The sequence below is a fragment of the Muscardinus avellanarius genome (genome assembly GCF_963383645.1).
Source record: "Muscardinus avellanarius genome assembly, chromosome: 12".
In the NCBI taxonomy this organism is placed as follows: domain Eukaryota; kingdom Metazoa; phylum Chordata; class Mammalia; order Rodentia; family Gliridae; genus Muscardinus; species Muscardinus avellanarius.
Genome location: NC_137798.1, coordinates 66235443 through 66245393, shown reverse-complemented (window position 1 = coordinate 66245393; position 9951 = coordinate 66235443).

Sequence of the window (9951 nt, the reverse complement as noted above, 5' to 3'; positions counted from 1 at the left end):
AGCTGGTGTGCACATCCCTCTGCCCTGGAACACTGACCATCCTGGGAGCCACGTGCTCTTTTCCACGACTCAGCTCAAAGCAAATTCCAGTGCAGAGCTACTGGTGCGCAGTGGAGAGCATTCCCTGGTGCCACCTGGAGGGCTGGCATTTACTATGGCCCAGGCTTGGGAAAGCCTGGTTCAACCAAAGGCATGACAGCCCGGTCACCTGGAAAGTACATGAAGGGCCTGAGAAGCTGTGACCCCTGACTGGAGGTGAGGTCCCACTGGAACAGTCCACTCTGAGGAACAGCCTGGCCCAAGGTTTGGTACTCTTGAAGCCCTCAGCTTACCATGTACCGAATGAGGAGCACTGGAAGCCAGACACAGTGGTGTATCCCATTACTTGCGAGGCTGAGACAGGAGGATCACAGGTTCCAGGCCAGACTCCGCTACTTACTTAGATATTGTTTCAAAAATTTAAAAAGGGGGCATTGGGGTATAGCTTGGAGGTAGAATGCCCCTGGGTTCCATCCCCAATAAAGAAATAAAGAATATAGACTTCTTGAGTGTGACCAGGAACTTGCTTCACAGAGTGCAGCCTGAAAAGAGAGTTGGGAGAATGACTTCACAGTGGAGGAGCCTGGCAGGCACTACCTGGACCAGAGCTAACCTAATCAAGGGTAAGAAGTCACACAGACAACAGGGTCTTCCTGATGATTTGATGAGAACAGCCACACACCTTGTGGTCTCCCCCAACCCCAGCTCCATAACCCCAGCCTAATCATGGGGAAATATCAGACAAGCCCCAAGTGAGGGTCATTCTCCAAAATACCCAACGCAGCACCTCCCAGGAATGTCAGGATCATCAGAAACAAGCGAAGTCTCGGAAGCTGGCTCAGCCGAGAGGAGCCAAAGGAGACGTGATGACGAAGACAGAATCCGGGGCCAGAAAAGGACAGACAAGGAAAAACCCGTGACATACAGGTAAAGAGTGGTGTTGAGTAACACTGATGTCTGTCTCACGGTGGTGACAGGGTACCACAGCAACGCGAGATAATAACAATAGAGGAAACCAAATGAGAAGTGCACAAAAACATCCAAACGGCCTTTGCAGTGTTTCTGTACAGCTAACGCTATTCTACACAAATACGCTTATTAAGGAGCTGGTGATATAGCTTGGTGGTAGTGTGAGGCCCTGGGTTCACACATAATAAAATAATAAGAATGTCATAGATAAGAGCATAGGAAGGGGCAGCAGATTTCTGAATGTATAGTTTTCTATATTATTTTGAGTTATGTCACATGAATGTATTACTTGCTTTTTTTTTTTTTTTTTTTTTGGTGGTACTGGGGATGGAACCCAGGGGCCTTCGACCTCCAGGCTACACTCCCAGACCTATTTTATATTTTATTTGGAAACAGAATCTCTTAAACCAGCTGAGGCTGGCTTTGATCCTGTCCGGCTCACACACGTTTTTAAAAGCAATACGAGCCGGGCAGGGTGGCACATGCTTGTAACCCCATGCTTGGGAGGCTGAGACAGGAGGATTGCACAGGTTCGAAGCCATCCTCGCTGGCTTAAAAGACCCTGTTTCCAAATAAAATATAATATAGGTCTGGGAGTGTAGCCCGGAGGCAGAAGGGTTCCATCATCCCCAGTACCACCAAAAAAAAAAAAAGTGTGTGTGTGTGTGTGTGTGTGTGTGTGTGTGTGTACAGAGAAAGAGTCAGGCATGGTGGCGCATGCCTGTAATCCCAGTACTTGGGAGGCTGGGACAGGAGGATCACTGGTTGAAGGATCAGCAAGTAGTAAAACTCTCATCAACCTAGTGAGACCCTGTTTCAAAATAAAAGTAAAAAAAATAAGGCTGAGGGTGTGACTCAGAGGTAGAATGCCTCTGGGTTAAATACCCAGTACCAAAAAAAAAAAAAGAGGTTAGGGGTATAGTTCAAAAGGTAGAGTGCCCCTGGGTTCAATCTTCAGACGCGCGCGCACGCGCGCGCGCACACACACACACACACACACACACACACACACCTAAATCTCCTAGGTCTGTAGCCTGCTTCAACATATTGAATGAGAGCAATGACAAAGAGAGGCTTATTAGGCAAAATGTTAATTTTTAAAAAAATATAGCTAGCGTGCCAAATGAGGGCCAGACATGTGGGTATAAGGTTGCCAGTTGCGCTCTCTCCCCCACGAGGAGCCTGTCTGGCTGTTGGGTTGTGAGTGTGAAGCTCTGAAACGGCAGTGCGTCTGCGAAGGGCCTCCCGAGGGCGAGGTCTTTTACAAGCCTCCAACCCTTTCTTTCTGGTGCGTATTTTCCATGAGTTTAATGACAAGCAGCACCTCTCCTTTGCTCTGCTGCGCAGATACTGTGTCAGACAGGAAGGGAGGGCTGGATATTACAGATCTGAGTCCTAATAAATAAATTCAGAGGCTGGTCTCATGCTGTATGATGGTGCGTGGGAAATGAGAATAAAGACCAGGCAGCAGCGTCTTCCCGGGAGGCTGGAGGAGGCGCGAGTCCAGAGAAGCTGAACTCGGGCCAAATGGTAGGAGCCCAAGATGAAGCTGCAGAGCGTAGGCAGTGGAAACTGTGCTAAGCCCATCGCAGCTGGGGTCTCAAAGGCAAGACGCTCTGTCTAGGAGCCGAAGAAATGGGCTCTGGGGAAAACCTGTCACTTCATTTTAAACCCAAACCGAAAGCCACGCCTTTCACCCACACCCCGCTTCTTGTCCCACTGATGTCTGCCGTTTTATGGGGCTTCCCAGTGGAAGTGTTTGGAATCTAAAGGTCAAAATGATCTTTGCTTGCTGTGTGAGTCTCCCCCATATCGTGGGATTCTTAACCTCCTACCTGGATCCTTTTTCTCAAGTTGAAATTGTTTAGATGAATTGACCTCCGAGGTCTCTTCCATTTCTAAAAGCTGATGAAATGTCTTTACTTATAGGTATTGGATTTCATAGTTTAAATTCTCTGGAATGAGGTGATGAGATTTGACGGGCTGGTACAAATTTTAAAAATGGGATTCCATGGCTTTTCGTTAAATGTTAAAGAAAAGGAGGGGGGCACCTTGAGAGGCTGAACATATCTCAAAGGTTTTCTAAATAATATCTCTCTCTGTCTCTCTGTCTCTATCTCTCTGTCTCTCTTTCTTTTCTTTTCTTTCTTTCTTTCTTTTTTTTTTTTGGAGCATTTTACCTCCAAGCTATATCCTCACCCTATTTTATTTTTTATTTTGAAACAGAGTGTCACTAAGTTGCTAGGGTCTTGCTAAATTGCTGAGGCTGGCCTCGGACTTGTCATCCTTTTGTCTCAGCCTCCCAAGTACTAGGATTGATTATTGGTATATGTCACCCTGCCCAGCTTCGGGTCTCTTAAATGTTAAGGGTGTGAAACTGGCCACTGGGAATAAAAATGTGGAAACAGGAATAGATCAGCTCAATGGATCTTTGAGGTTCAAATTTCATGAGCTCACAAGAGCCCCCTCAGTCTTCTGAGAAGACCGACCATTTGCAAGAAGTTGAAAGCTTTTTGTCCATGCAGAGTTTATTTTCTCTAACACTGCGTATCCGTTGTAGAGTTAACGGTCTCTGCTGAATGGCTATCTCCTGATACATTTCAGGTAGAAGCAGGGAATTTTATTCAGTCTTATTTCCCCAGAAGGAAACCCGTCCAAAGCTCAAATGATTCACACACAAAAAGTTCATGGAGTTCTTCATGTCTGAACTCGAAGTTCTCAGGAGACGCATTAGCTCATTTGATAAACCAAAAAGAACAGCGTCTTTGTGCAAGAATTTTAATTCAGGAAATCTGAGTAGAGGCTGTATCTTTTTAAGTCCATGTCTATGAGGGAGTTTTGAAGTAAAATGCCACTTATTGTCTTAAAAACATAGTTAAAAAGACATGCACGCAAGGATGCTATCAGAGAAAACGTTCCTCTGATCTGTACCATGCCGAATAAATAACTAAAACGTACACCGTCAAGATAACAAGGCAAAGGCAAGGTGCCGAGCTACCAAGAATCACTTCAGAGATGTTTCCCTGTGAAACCATTTGCAGTGGTCCCTGATGCCCTCATTTTATAATTAAAACATGACGACACACATTGAATTGGAAAGCTCAGGACCAGTCTGACAACTTTTCTGAGATTAGAAAAGGGGAAAATATCACTTTACAGAATCTATTTTTCAGAAGGCAGGGATCAGCACTGTGGGTGCCTCCACCCCTCCCCACCTCAGACGGGGGGCCTTTCAGAGGATGAGATTTCTCCGGAAGGCCATCTCTGCAGACCATTTGGAATATGAATCTTCTCCCAGGCTGCTTTTTAGCAAACAGTCACTGGGGGAGTTATGGACCTAAAGCCCTTCCTTTTTTTGTTGGGTGAACATTTAAGAAAATGAACCAGCTGAGCTACAGCGAGAAAGAAGATGGAGAGGAGGGAAGGAAGGAGCTCTGGGGGTGGGGTGGGGGGGCTGTCACCTACAGGACCAGAAGCTGAAAGGCTGCAGGGAGGTTCTCCGAATGGGGAGAGCTCTATCACTGGGGAGCAGCGTGTTAGCTACAGAATCAGTGCAGGAGACCTGTAGACAGCTGCAACTCAGATCTCAGATAGGCGTTGCCTTCATGTGACCCCATTCCTCCCACAGCGAAGATGAAAAGCAAAGGAGAGAAAATGAGAGAGAAAGAGAGGCAGACAGACAAACAGACAGACAGACAGGTAGAGGTTGTACTTGGGAGGCTAAGACAGCAGATCACAGGTAGGAGGACAGAGGACAGCCTCAATGCTTTAATAAGGTCCTCAGCAACTTAGTAAGACCCTGTTTCAAAATAAAATAGAGCTAGGGGGTGTAGCACAGAGGTAGAAAGTCACTGGGGTCAACCCCTAGTATAAGCAAGTAAGGAGAGGGAAAGGAGGAGGAGGAGGAGGAGGAGGAGGAGGAGGAGGAGGAGGAGGAGGAGGAGGAGGCAGAGCCTACGACAGTATCTAACATCCAGACACAATTCCAATGATTTTGTCTAAGCCGTGACCCAATGCTAGCCGAATTGGAAACCCCTAGAGAAGCCTGCATAGAAAGAAAGACAGCTTCACTGTGTAAATGTCTGTGGTCGGTCAGCAACCTGGCGGCTGGGCTGTTCTTTCCTGGTAACCGCCGCCCGGCTCTCCAGTTCTCAGCTGACTCCTGCCCACAGCACCGCCTTCTCCATGTCTCTGTCCCATTTTCCTTCATTTCCTTAAAAATAATCAGAGTCCCTCGCCTTTGTCCTAAATTTGAAGTTAAGAATCATTTAAAAAAATAAAAAATGACCTGCCACTACAGCATGTAATTGTTATAAATGCCTGCCCAATGCGACCAGCACCAAGTAATGAGATTCAAATCCCCAAAGCAACATGATTCTGCCAACCCCTCCCACCCCCAGTCTTACCAGAGAGTGGAATATCTGCTGCCAGGAAAACACAATAAAATGTGGGAACAGGAATAAATAAAAATTTAAATTATGTATCTTTGCCTGCTTAGTTTTTTCTTTTTTAATTTTTTCCTTTTTCTTTTTCTTTCTTTCTTTTTTTTTTTTTTTTTTTTGGTACTGGGGATGGAACCCTGGGGCATTCTAGCTCCGAGCTATACCCCTAGCCCTATTTTTTATTCTTTATTTTGAAATGGTCTCACTGAGTTACAAAGGGCCTCACTAAGTGGCTGAGGCTGTCTGGGAACCAAGATCCTCCTGTCTCAGCCTCCCGAATGCTGGGATTATAAACGTGCACCACCATGCCCGGCTAGTTTTCTCCTTTTAAATTTTAATCCTTTTCTTTCTCCCTCTGCTGTGTCATCACAGTGATTTGGACCCACTTTTGCTTTTCCCTCTTGTGTTGATGATGTGAACGTACGACCCCTGTTTTCTATACCATTCCTGCCCAAATCCTCTGTTGCCGTTTCTATGTGCAGCAAAGAAGCTGCACGCTTCTTTGTCTTTTGTGTTCTGTGCCAGGACCCATCTTGGTTTCTCATTGACTCTTGCAAATCTTACCTTTTTTTTTATACTGTTTCTGCATTTCCCTCAGATTCCTGTTTGTAAGGCTTCCTCCCATGCACTATTGTGTTTCTTGAGAAATTTCTTTAATCCTGTCATTCCTAACTAGCATGAGGGATGACCTGGGACTTCTTTTCCTTTGTCTAATCTACTAAGCTTCTAGTACTGTTTTTCTTCCCTGTCTTGTCCAATAGCTATATCTCTAGCTGGAGTGATCTAAAAAGTTCCCTTCTTGGGTATATATTTCCCAGCAGGACTCTGCTATCTGACAGAGAAGGTGGCCTTAGATAAAGTCAGGAGGGTTTACAGCTGGTATAACCATTATTGGGGTGGGATATGTGTAGTAGGAAGCTGGAGCTTATTGTTGGATCAGGTTGATTTGTTGGGGAGAGGGCGCTATGGTATGACTGTGTTTCCTGTGTTGGGAACTTGTTCGGCAGTGCATCAGTGCTGAGGAGTGAGACCCCAGGGAAGTCATGGGGTCATGAGGGCAGAGCGCTCATGGATTAAGGGATTTATGGATTAATAGATAAGTGGGTCACCTTGGGAGTGACTTTGTTAGGAGAGCAAGCTCCCTCTGATATATTTGCTCCGTCTTGTCAGGGGACCCCCTCCCCATGTTACCAGGCCCTCCCCAGATGCCGGCACCATATTCCTGGACTTCCTAATATTCAATCCCATGAGCTAAAAAAAAAAAAAAGACTTCTTTCTAATTTACTCATTGTCAGGCATTTTGTTATAGCAACAAAACATAGACTAAGAGGAAATGATGAGGCCCCAGGACTGTCTGCCTTTCTAGGGTTCTCTAGGAGTGTGGCAACATCTCCCGCCATTAACCACTGAGCTAAAGACACTGATGTCCCTAGACCAATGCACTCCTCATCCTTTAGTGAGAGGAATATACTCAACCCCCACTCCCAAAGAACACAGTCAGGGGCAGGCTCTCAAGTCTTACACAGTAAATCCATTTAACATGACAGCCTCCCTGGGCCTCCAGACTCCCCTCTCAGTCTTCCACCACAGCACCTCTACTATCTCTGCCTCTTTTCTCCTGAGCCATCTTCCATGAGGCCCTTAAACATCAGCAGTGGCAAATACGATTTATAAGAATTCGTTATGAAGTTGGGAAGCATCTCACAATTCTCTTAATTATTACTGTTAGAGAAAATTATAGCTAGAATGTTATTTTGGATGTACCTATTTTTAAAATTTAATGACGGGTAACGATTCTTCTGAGTAATATCAAGTAGTGCTGCTGGTAGGTTAACAAAGCACCAACATATAAAGAAAGTGACCCATACAGTGGTGACATGGGCAACATCTGCTTCTGGCTCTGGGGTGGCGGTACCTACGGGCAGCTTCCTGCTGACTCGCGAGGCTAGCTCTATCTCCTCACCTGAGAAAGAGTAGCAGGAAGGTAGTGTTAAGGAGAAGTCACAGACCAATAGAAATGGAATCTCTCCAGGTTTGGGGATGGGGTCTTACTGAAGCTCACCACCCCTGGCTCAGTGGGAAGGAGGTTAGCACAAGGCCTCCTTCACTGCTGAGGCCTCAATGATGCTAAGGTTGCCGTACAAAATTTGAGACCTTTATACTAAAAGACTATTCGTGATTTATTTGAAATTCAAACTTAATTGGGTGTTTTATATTTCATCTGGCAACCCTAAACATACAGGGAGAATGCACAGCACCTCTCATCCCTGTGGTGGTCCAAGACCACTACCCATCCACAGCAATGACCTATGAGACTCAAATTCCTCCTCTGCTCCAAAGCCAAAGGAGGCTTATGAAGTCCAAGTTCTGGTCCCTGCCAGCCACGGTTTGGACTGTTTACTTCAGGGACAGTGATTAAGTCATATATTACAAGGAAGCCTCCCATTGCTCCTAATTCAAAACAGCTGGGCCTGCTTTTCCTGCCAGCCAAGCCTCTAGAGGAAGCCTCGGGAGGGGACAGCTCAGGGGGGAGGGCAATCAGGGGACAGCTTTAAAATTAAGCAAGGACATCTCCTGATGCCCTGGTGGAAATGCTCTTGATAGCGCATCGGGTTACAAAGCCTCCCTTGGGTGGGGGGTGAGGAAGGACGGAGCATAGAGGGGTGCTGGGAGAAATCACCGCAACATTTGAGGATCAAAGAGTCCAGCCTGTCAAATGCTGTGAGATTTTTTCAATGAGGAAACAGGCTCACATTTTCCCCCTGAGGGCTTACAAGACAAAAGCCAAGGCTCTACTAAGACATTATTAAGCCGTCAAACTATATCCGTACATTATATACGCTTAGCTTCCACTCCACTTCCACTCCCCCCCCCCTCAAATTTGGGGGGCAGGGGGACATTTGTTTTGAGGTTTTATGGGTTGTTATCAGGTGAACTGGGGCATTTTGGAATGGGCACAAACATTCATTTGGTGCTCATAAATCTGGCAAATGTGTTTACTGTTGTTGGTTTTTTTGGTGCTAAGAATTGAACTCAGGGGCATTCTACCTCTGAACTACACTCCTAGCCATTTTTATTTTTTATTTTTTAAATTTTGAAACAGGATCTCACTAAGTTGCCGAGGGTCTCTCTAAATTGATGAAGCAGTCCTCAAACCTGGGATGTTCCTGTCTCAGCCTCCCAAGTACTGGGATTACAGATGTGTACCACTACGCCCGGCTACGCGGTACTGGGGATTGAATTCAAGGGCATCCCACCTCCAAGCTACACCATGAGTCCTTTTATTTATTTATTTGCTATTTTCGTTTTGAAACAGGGTTTTGCTATGTTGCTGATGCTGTCCTTGAGCCTGAGATCCTCCTGTCTCAGCTTTCCAACTACTAGGATTACAGGCACGAGCAGGCTCATTCTGACAACACAGAGGACGTTTCACCTAAATCTACAGGGTGGTGAAGGGCTGGTGTGGGCAGCACTTAGCTGTCTCTTGTTTTTCTTCTCAGCTTATCTGCACACAGGGGGATGAAGCAGAGGGAGGAGAGTTGAGGCAGGAAGGGCAGAGCAGGGGAAGAGGATTGAGGACTGAGGTAGGTGCCTTCCCCCTCTTTTTCAAAGCTATTTCAAGTGTTGCTTTTTTTGGAGAGAACCCAGGTCGTTTTGATTTCATTTTCCAGTAGAGAGAGGCTCTAGGAACAGAAATGAAAGCGAAGTCAAGGTAAGCCTGCTGTGGGATGCAATGCGGGTTCTGAGAGCTCCACCTCCGTGTCCGCTGACCATAAACACGACATTAGCTATGCCAGAGGAAGCAGCCCAAGATAAAATCAAGACTCAATCCTCAGAGGCTCCAAGGCAAGCCCTGTATTTGCCTTTGCATGAGGTTTACAGTATCTGTTCCAGCCTGATAGATATTTCAAAGAACAGGGGTTCTTTCAAAAGGTAGAAGAGGCGTGTTTGAAGTGCAGAGGTTGCCTGTGGAGATCGTAGCCCAGACCGGAGCCAGCTCTGCGGATGTGGAGCGCACATCTGTAATGCTGGGCAGGGACAACGCTTTTATTCTTTCAAGTGCCAGAATAACCTTCATGGCCTGGCCCCAAATGTTCCTCCGGATTCTGGTGGAGTGCCCATTAGTTAGCGAGGAGGGGAAAGGTGTTGCTGAGCTGAGCCGAGTTGAGCTGGTCTGGGGAGAGGTCAGGAGGACAGTGGAAGCTGTGTGTGCTGAAGGAGGGACACAGGAGGCACCAGGTGGCCCTCCAGGTGCTGACGGAGGCTCAAGAGATGAGCTCAGTCCCCAAGCTGTCCTCTACACTACCTCCTTCCAGTCCTCTTTGAAAATCTTTTTATTTTTTTAAATCTGAGGTACTAGCCGGGCATGGTGGCGCACACTTGTAATCCCCGCGCTTGGAGGATCGCACAGGTTCGAAGCCAGCCTCAGTTACTTAGTGAGGCTCTCAGCAACTTAGTGAGACCCTGTTTCCAAATTAAATATAAAATAGGACTGGGGTAT